The sequence below is a fragment of the Parasteatoda tepidariorum genome, chromosome 10, assembly GCF_982258835.1.
Source record: "Parasteatoda tepidariorum strain Cologne lab strain chromosome 10, Ptep-v5.0, whole genome shotgun sequence".
In the NCBI taxonomy this organism is placed as follows: Eukaryota; Metazoa; Arthropoda; class Arachnida; order Araneae; family Theridiidae; genus Parasteatoda; species Parasteatoda tepidariorum.
Window position 1 is genome coordinate 22,582,148 of NC_141764.1, and position 6,982 is coordinate 22,589,129.

The 6,982-nt window shown below is 35.6% G+C and overlaps 1 long non-coding RNA gene across 1 annotated transcript; it reads left to right on the forward strand.

Moving 5' to 3' along the window:
- Positions 1–595: 595 nt before the first annotated feature.
- LOC122270282 (uncharacterized) lies at positions 596–6,294 on the forward strand. Its single transcript, XR_015430040.1, has 2 exons — positions 596–2,158; positions 5,909–6,294. It is a non-coding gene; the product is annotated as an uncharacterized LOC122270282 (long non-coding RNA).
- Positions 6,295–6,982: the final 688 nt, after the last annotated feature.

A 6,982-nucleotide genomic window follows, 5' to 3' on the forward strand; every position in this document is an offset into this window, starting at 1 on the left:
TTAAAAGAGTACTTTTTTTCTAATTTCTATTATTCCAAAAACTCAACCTTAAATCTATTCTTTTCAAACTTTAGATTTTGTCATTCAACATTTGTCGTGACTTGGTAAAAAAAAAATTATCTGTCTTAAACACAAAATAGTTTTGTTAACTATTTATATAAGTTCCGCAGTGGACTGATCATTATGATACGGTTCCCAGAAGATCAGCATCACTGGCTGTGGTCGGCATGCGAGTGGGTGACCACTTGGATCAGTCTGCGAAAGGACCGATGGTGTGGGGTATTGGTCCTCGTTAAACTGTTCTACCGTAAAGTGCTCGACTACTCGTGCAGGTCATCGGGTTATCGAAGTGGGGGTGCCATCTCCCTCTGCAGAAGATAAAAATTGTGATGGCATGTGTTCGGATCTTCCTCAGGGATGCTTCCCAAACCGTCGCCAATAGCCCATTGTTCAGCTTTAGTGCGACGTAAATAAACTACAGCAAAAACTATTTAATTAAATAATAAAAATCGGTTGACGATCCTTATGAATTAGTTTTAAAGGAAATCATCCTTGGGTGAATAACATTTGAAAATGGATGTAAAACTCGCGCATTTAGTTTCAGAGAAATAACGAAAAATAAAAATAACATTAGAAGAGATCGAACTTTTCATTAGTCTTTGACTAAGTAATTGTGATAAGTCAAATATTGTGATTGACTCTCCCTATTTAAGGAATCGAGAAAAAGGCAGTATGTTCAGGTCATTTGTGAATCTAATTTCGTAACTTACTTAACTTGCTGTAGTAATATTTCAATATAACTGAATTCTACAAAAAGTACATCATTCTAGCAAAAGCCTGTTTTGAGAAGGGGGGTGAGAAAGTTAGGTATCCAAAATTTCGTAATTAAAAACCTGACAGTATCAATATGGTCAGTATTGAGCAAAGACAGCCTTTATTTTCCAGACAAGCTCATTGATCTGAAGCTGGGTGGCCTTCACGCCGCTGCTAGGAGTTGAACCAAAGTGATACCTCAGTATAGTGCGGCCTTCAGGAGAACACCTCTTGACATTAGTCTCGCGCCGTGACGGGAACTATGGCTACGAGGAAAAGTCACTTGGAATAGGGGTGTGGGGTGAACAGTTTTGTCTTAATCTCGACATAGGTCGGCGTGAGTAAATGAATCGACACTTCATTCTTCCATTGCACCCCCATTAGAAATGTGTTCTCACTTGTTACCATAGCAGCAGACAATCTCAGACTTTTAGTCTGGAGGAGTGCTCCTTAAAGTCGCACTATACCTAAACAACTTAGCCATTGCTGCTCAGTTAAGGTCTGCGCCTCAAATCATTACAATTGCATTTTAATATAGCAAGCAACTGTTTTTCAAAGAGTAAGATAGTCAGAAAACTTCAATTGTAAATCTTTCTTTCAAAGAGCGAAATAGTCAAAAAAAATTTCAAAGGTAAATCTGTTTTTCAGCGGTAAAACTGTTTTTCAAAAAGCAATATACTAAACAAATTCAAAGGTGAAACATTTTTCAAAGAGAGAGATAGTCTAAGAAAAGTGAAACTGTTTTTCAACGAGCGAAATAGTCAGAAAAATACAGAGGTGAAACTGCTTTTCAAAAAGCAAGACTGTAAAAAAAAACTATTAATATGAAACTGTTTTTCAAACAGCGAGATTGTCAGAAAATTACAAATGGAAAAATATATATATTTTACTAAGAGCGAGAGAGACCACAAATTGCAAAGGAAATACTTTTAGTTTTAATATGCCAGTTAGATGAAAATTATATCGAAGCAAGAAAATAAGTATTCTTTTTTTTTTTCTGTGATTCTATAATGATTAACTGATCAGATGTTAATAAAATACAGTTCACTTTCAGAGCAGTAATTCGTTAATTTTGAGAATAATTTTGTGAGGCAATCACATGATTTGCTTCGATGATTCAACACGTCACATCCACTACACGTCTGTGTAGTGGATTTGATATTTGTACTATACGTATTATTTTTCAAGCAGAGGTATTTAACGAGAACACGTTGGGGGTGTGTTTTGCCGTGTTTTGTGTAAATCTCTTGTGTTTTGCGTAAATAAATGTTTTCTTTGGATATTTACAAGAGTCTTATTTCCTGAACCCAGGATAATTCCAGAATTTGTGTCTAGATGTGACCCGGTGAGTTTAGCATTTCTTGTATCGTAACTTTTAGGTTCGGTCAAGATGCCGAATGTTAGATTTAGACTGAATGAGCTAATGAAATGAGAAAATGAAATGAGCTAGTTTGAATTTTATACAGAAATTTTCATTGTTATAGGTACTTAAAAAATTTTCGTAGTACATTTAGAATAGTTGCATCTTGAAATATTTAAGCTATATTGATTACTAGTTTATAGTATAAAATTTGTAATATATTTTATGCGTAAGTAGGCTTTTCTCCTAAATTGTGCAGTACTACTATAATTGAAGGGGAAACTTTACTTGCGAATAATGAACGACAAGCCTGCATTATGGTTCGCTAAGCTTGAATCCAAATTTAAATAAGCCAACATTACAGTTGATTCTAATAAATTTTATTATGTTGTTTCATCCTTAGATAGTGATAATTTAACATTCGTTTCAGATATTGTACTTAATAAACCTGATAGTGAAGCTTATGCTCAAATAAAATCTAGGCTAATTGCTCAAAATACTGATTCTGAATCGTTGCGTTTAAAAAAAAAATTGCCTTCAGATATTGGGCTAGGCGATAAAAAACCCTCGAAGCTTCTTTATGAGAAGCAAAGTTTAGCTGCAGATAAAATTTCATCTGAGGTTTTGAAAAAATTGTGGTGGCAACGCTTGCCTTTGAAAATTCAGCAAATTTTATCAATCCATATAGATAATGTGCAATCTTTAGCTTAAGTGGCTGATTGTATTTTTGAGATTTCTAACTAGGATGCTGTTGCTTCGGTTTAATTTGATGTCGAATCGCAAGGTTTTTAAAAATACTCTGAAAAGCGCTTAGCAGCAATTGAGCAGAGACTTTCAAAAATCAGAAATTCGACATAGATCTTATCGCGGAAAGTTCGAAATTCTACAAATCGGAAGTATTGCTGGTGGCATTTAAAATTTGGAAATAAAGCTAAGAAATGTCAACAACCATGCACTTTTGGGTCGGAAAACTAAATAAACCTTCCGTTTCAAAGGTGACGGTAGAAAAAGCTTTGGTAAAGTACCTATTTGTTTTTGATAAAATTACAGATCATAAATATTTGGTTGACGCTGCTTCTGCAGCTAGTATCTTACCTATGGTTAAAAGTAAAATAGTTCTAACTTCTAATTTTTTCTGCATGCCACAAATGGAACCAAAATTAAAACTTTTGGTACTAAATTGGCTACTTTGGATTTGGGATTTAAATATAAATTTCAGTGGCCGTTTATCATTACAACAATTTTGAAATCTGTAATAGGAGTAAATTTTCTTGGGCATTACTGTTTATAGGTGGGTGTAAAGCGGAAAATGTTGCTTAATGGCACCGGTACCGTAAGGCTCGGGAAAACTGTTTCTGAGTTCGAGTCTTTAAGTATTTCGACTGTTCATGATAACTCTCGCTATGTAAAGTTGCTAAAAAAAATTGGTGATATTACCAAACCAAGTTAACCTAAATCACCGATTCAGATAAAACACTGAGCATATTGAAACTCGTGGTGCGCCTGTTTATTCTAAAGCTCAAAGATTAACAAAAGTTTCAGGCTGCAAACCGACAATTTCAGTATATGGTATCGTAGGGTTTGTGTAGACCATCGAAAGTGCATGGTCTGGCCCACCTCCAAGAAAAAAATAATGATTAGAGGCCATGCCGAGATTATAGACGGTTAAATTCTCAAACCATTCCTCATAGATTTTCAATTCCTCATGTATATGAATTTGCCAGTAGACTTAATAATAAAGATATTTTCGTCTGTAGGTTTTGTTATAGCTTCTCATCAGTTTCCAGTGTTGCTGCTGAGGAGGTACCAAAAACAGCTGCAATAACTCCGTTTGGATTGTTCGAATTATTTTGTAATGCCAAGCAAATATTTCAGAGATTTATGTATGAGATTGTTGGAAATTTGGATTTTTATTTTCCTTATCTCGACGATGTACTTGTAGCATCTGAAAATGAAAATAAGCATTTAAAACATTTGGAAGAAATTTTTCGTAGATTTCAAAAATGCGGACTTGTTTTAAATACAGAAAAAAATGCGTTTTTGGACAATTATCTGTTAATTTCTTGGGAAATTTGATTTCTGAAAAAGTAATTCAACCGCTACAAGACCAAGTTAAAGCAATAAATGAATATCAGCAACCTAAAACTGTTAAGGTGATTTTTAGCCTTTTAATTTTTATCGAAGGGCTTTGAGAAATGCTGAACATGAGCAATCAATACTGTCTGATTATCCTAAAAAGGCTAAGAAAAACTATAGCCGGCCTATAATTTGGACAGAGGAAGTAAAGATTGCTTTTGAAAAATGCGAGGTTAGTTTAAGTGAATCAGCTATGTTAGTGCATCCATCTCAAAGTGCGGAGTTATCTTTGACTTGCAATTCTTCAGATCGGGAAATTGGATCGGTTCTAAGCCAGAAAGAGTGTGACGAGTTTAAATCCTTGGCATTTTTTTTGCGTAAGCTTACTTCAAGTGAACAGCGTTATAGTGTGTATGATCGTAGATTATTGACTATTTAAGCGTCTGTTAGGCATTTTTCTTACCTGTTGGAAGGTCGCGAGTTTTTAATTTATACCGATCATAAACCTTTATTTACGATTTTACGCAAAGGCATGAGAAATGTTCTCCACCACAAATTCGAAATCTTGACTGAATCCAGTATTCGACTGATGTGAGTAATATAGTGGGTTCACTTAACGTTGTGGCAGATGGTTTATCCAGAGTTTCGGAGATAGAAAGACTTTGTCTGATCGATTATAATCGATCAGACAGGGATCGAGTTTGCTTAAGCTCAATTGATTGATAAGGAACTTCTTGCTTTAAGCTCTTGTAATAAATCATTAAAATTGAATTTTGTTCCCGGTATGGAAACCCTGTATTCCTGAGGGAAAATGGCCATACGTTCCTCCAGACTTTCGTTATAAAATCTTTTCATGGATTATCCCACCCTGGTGTAAAAGCTACTATCAAGTTCATCGGAGAACGTTTCGTGTGGCCTAACTACAAGAAGAAAGCTACTAAATGGTCTCGATGCTGAGTAGCATGTGAAAAAAGTTATGTGCAACGACGTGTGGTAAGTGGTTGTGGTACATATTCCTTACCTCGTCAGGGATTCAATCATATTCATATTGATATGGTGGGACCACTCCTTCATTCTCGAGGTTATATTTATTGCTTAACTTGTGTGGATCAGTTTTCCCGATGGCCTGCAGTTGTACCTCTACGGGACATTAAAGCACGAGACAGTTGCTTTTGATTTCGTTTCCAACTGGATCGCAAGATTTGGTGTTCCTGAGAGGCTCAACGGGCCAGGGAAGGTAATTTGAGAGTAATTCATTCAGAAAATTTGCCAGCCGTCTTGGTTGGTATTAAACTTGTACCTATCACACCTTATCATCCCCAGTCAAATGGGATGGTAGAGAGATTGCACAGGCAATTGAAGAGTGTAATTCGTGCTCATTCAACAGATAGGTAGACTTTAGTTTTGCCTTCAATATTACTGGGCATTCGAGCTTCAGTGTTCATTTGCAGTGTTCTGTTACTGAGATGGTGTATGGTGCACCTATAAATTTTCCTGGAGAATTTTTCCTAACTCTAGAAATTTAATTAACAATGAGTTTCTTCCATTTTTGCAAAATGGAGTTAGGTCTTTGCGACCTATTCCTACTGCGCAACATTGCAGGAAAAACTTTTTTGTTTATAAAAACTTAATAACTGTAGTCATGTTTTTCTTCGACAGGATAGATTAAAGAGATCCCTATAGCTGACCACATCCAGTTCTAGATAAGTCTTCAAAGAACTTCACCATTCAAATTGGAGCTCGCAAGCAGACTGTTAGTATAGACAGATTAAAGCCGGCATTTCAGCTCTCTGAGATAAAAAATTAACCACGTGAGATTTTCCGTGTGCCTGTCTTCCAGACTGCGTTGCTGCTGTGTCTATCATTCTTTCTGGTGAAGCGAACTGAAGCGGTCCCGATTTTATATATAAATATAAATGCTGCGAGCGTGGATTTGATATTTGTTCTTTACGTATTCTCTTTCAAGCAGATGTATTTAACGCGAATACGCTGGGCATGCGGACATGTGGAATCTGTTTTTTGTATAAATAAATGTTTTCTTTTGATATTTACGAGTGTCTTATTTCCTGAACCCAGGATAATTCCAGAATTTGTATCTAGATGAAACTGCAGGTGCATTTACCAGGCGATAATCATTTCACAGAAAGAAGCAAGAAAAGCCCTTTCAGACTTTACTGGTAATTTCCATCGACTGAATTTTCAACTTATCTGAATTGAACATTTATCAGGCCATGATTATGTCAGCTGGTTGCAGAAGTAAGCATAGAAAGTGCGAGAAAGAAAGTACCTTTATAATTAATCTTATTATCAGCCCTGCCGGCCCTACACACGCACCCAGGGTAGAGATTTAGGGGCATAAAAAAATTTTAAATTATTATTTTTAGTTTCCATCAAATGAATTTTCATTTTATCTGAATTGAATATTTACTACGCGATGACAGTTTCAGCTGCCCTCAGGAGCTGGCAAAGAGCGATTCAGTCAATTCCGATAAATTGAAAATTCATTTCATGGCAACTACCAGAAACAAAGCGATGAAAGTCCTTCCCTCCAAACACCCTCAGGTTAAAATTTCCCTCAATAAAAAGAATTAATAAACCAATACGGATAATTTTCATCATATATATTTCCATTTTACCTGTAGTGTAATTTTTTTTTCTCTTTTGCTTTACTTGCTTCTGTTAACAGCTGAAACGAACATCACCTGGAAAATGTTCAGTTTAGGTAAACCGAAA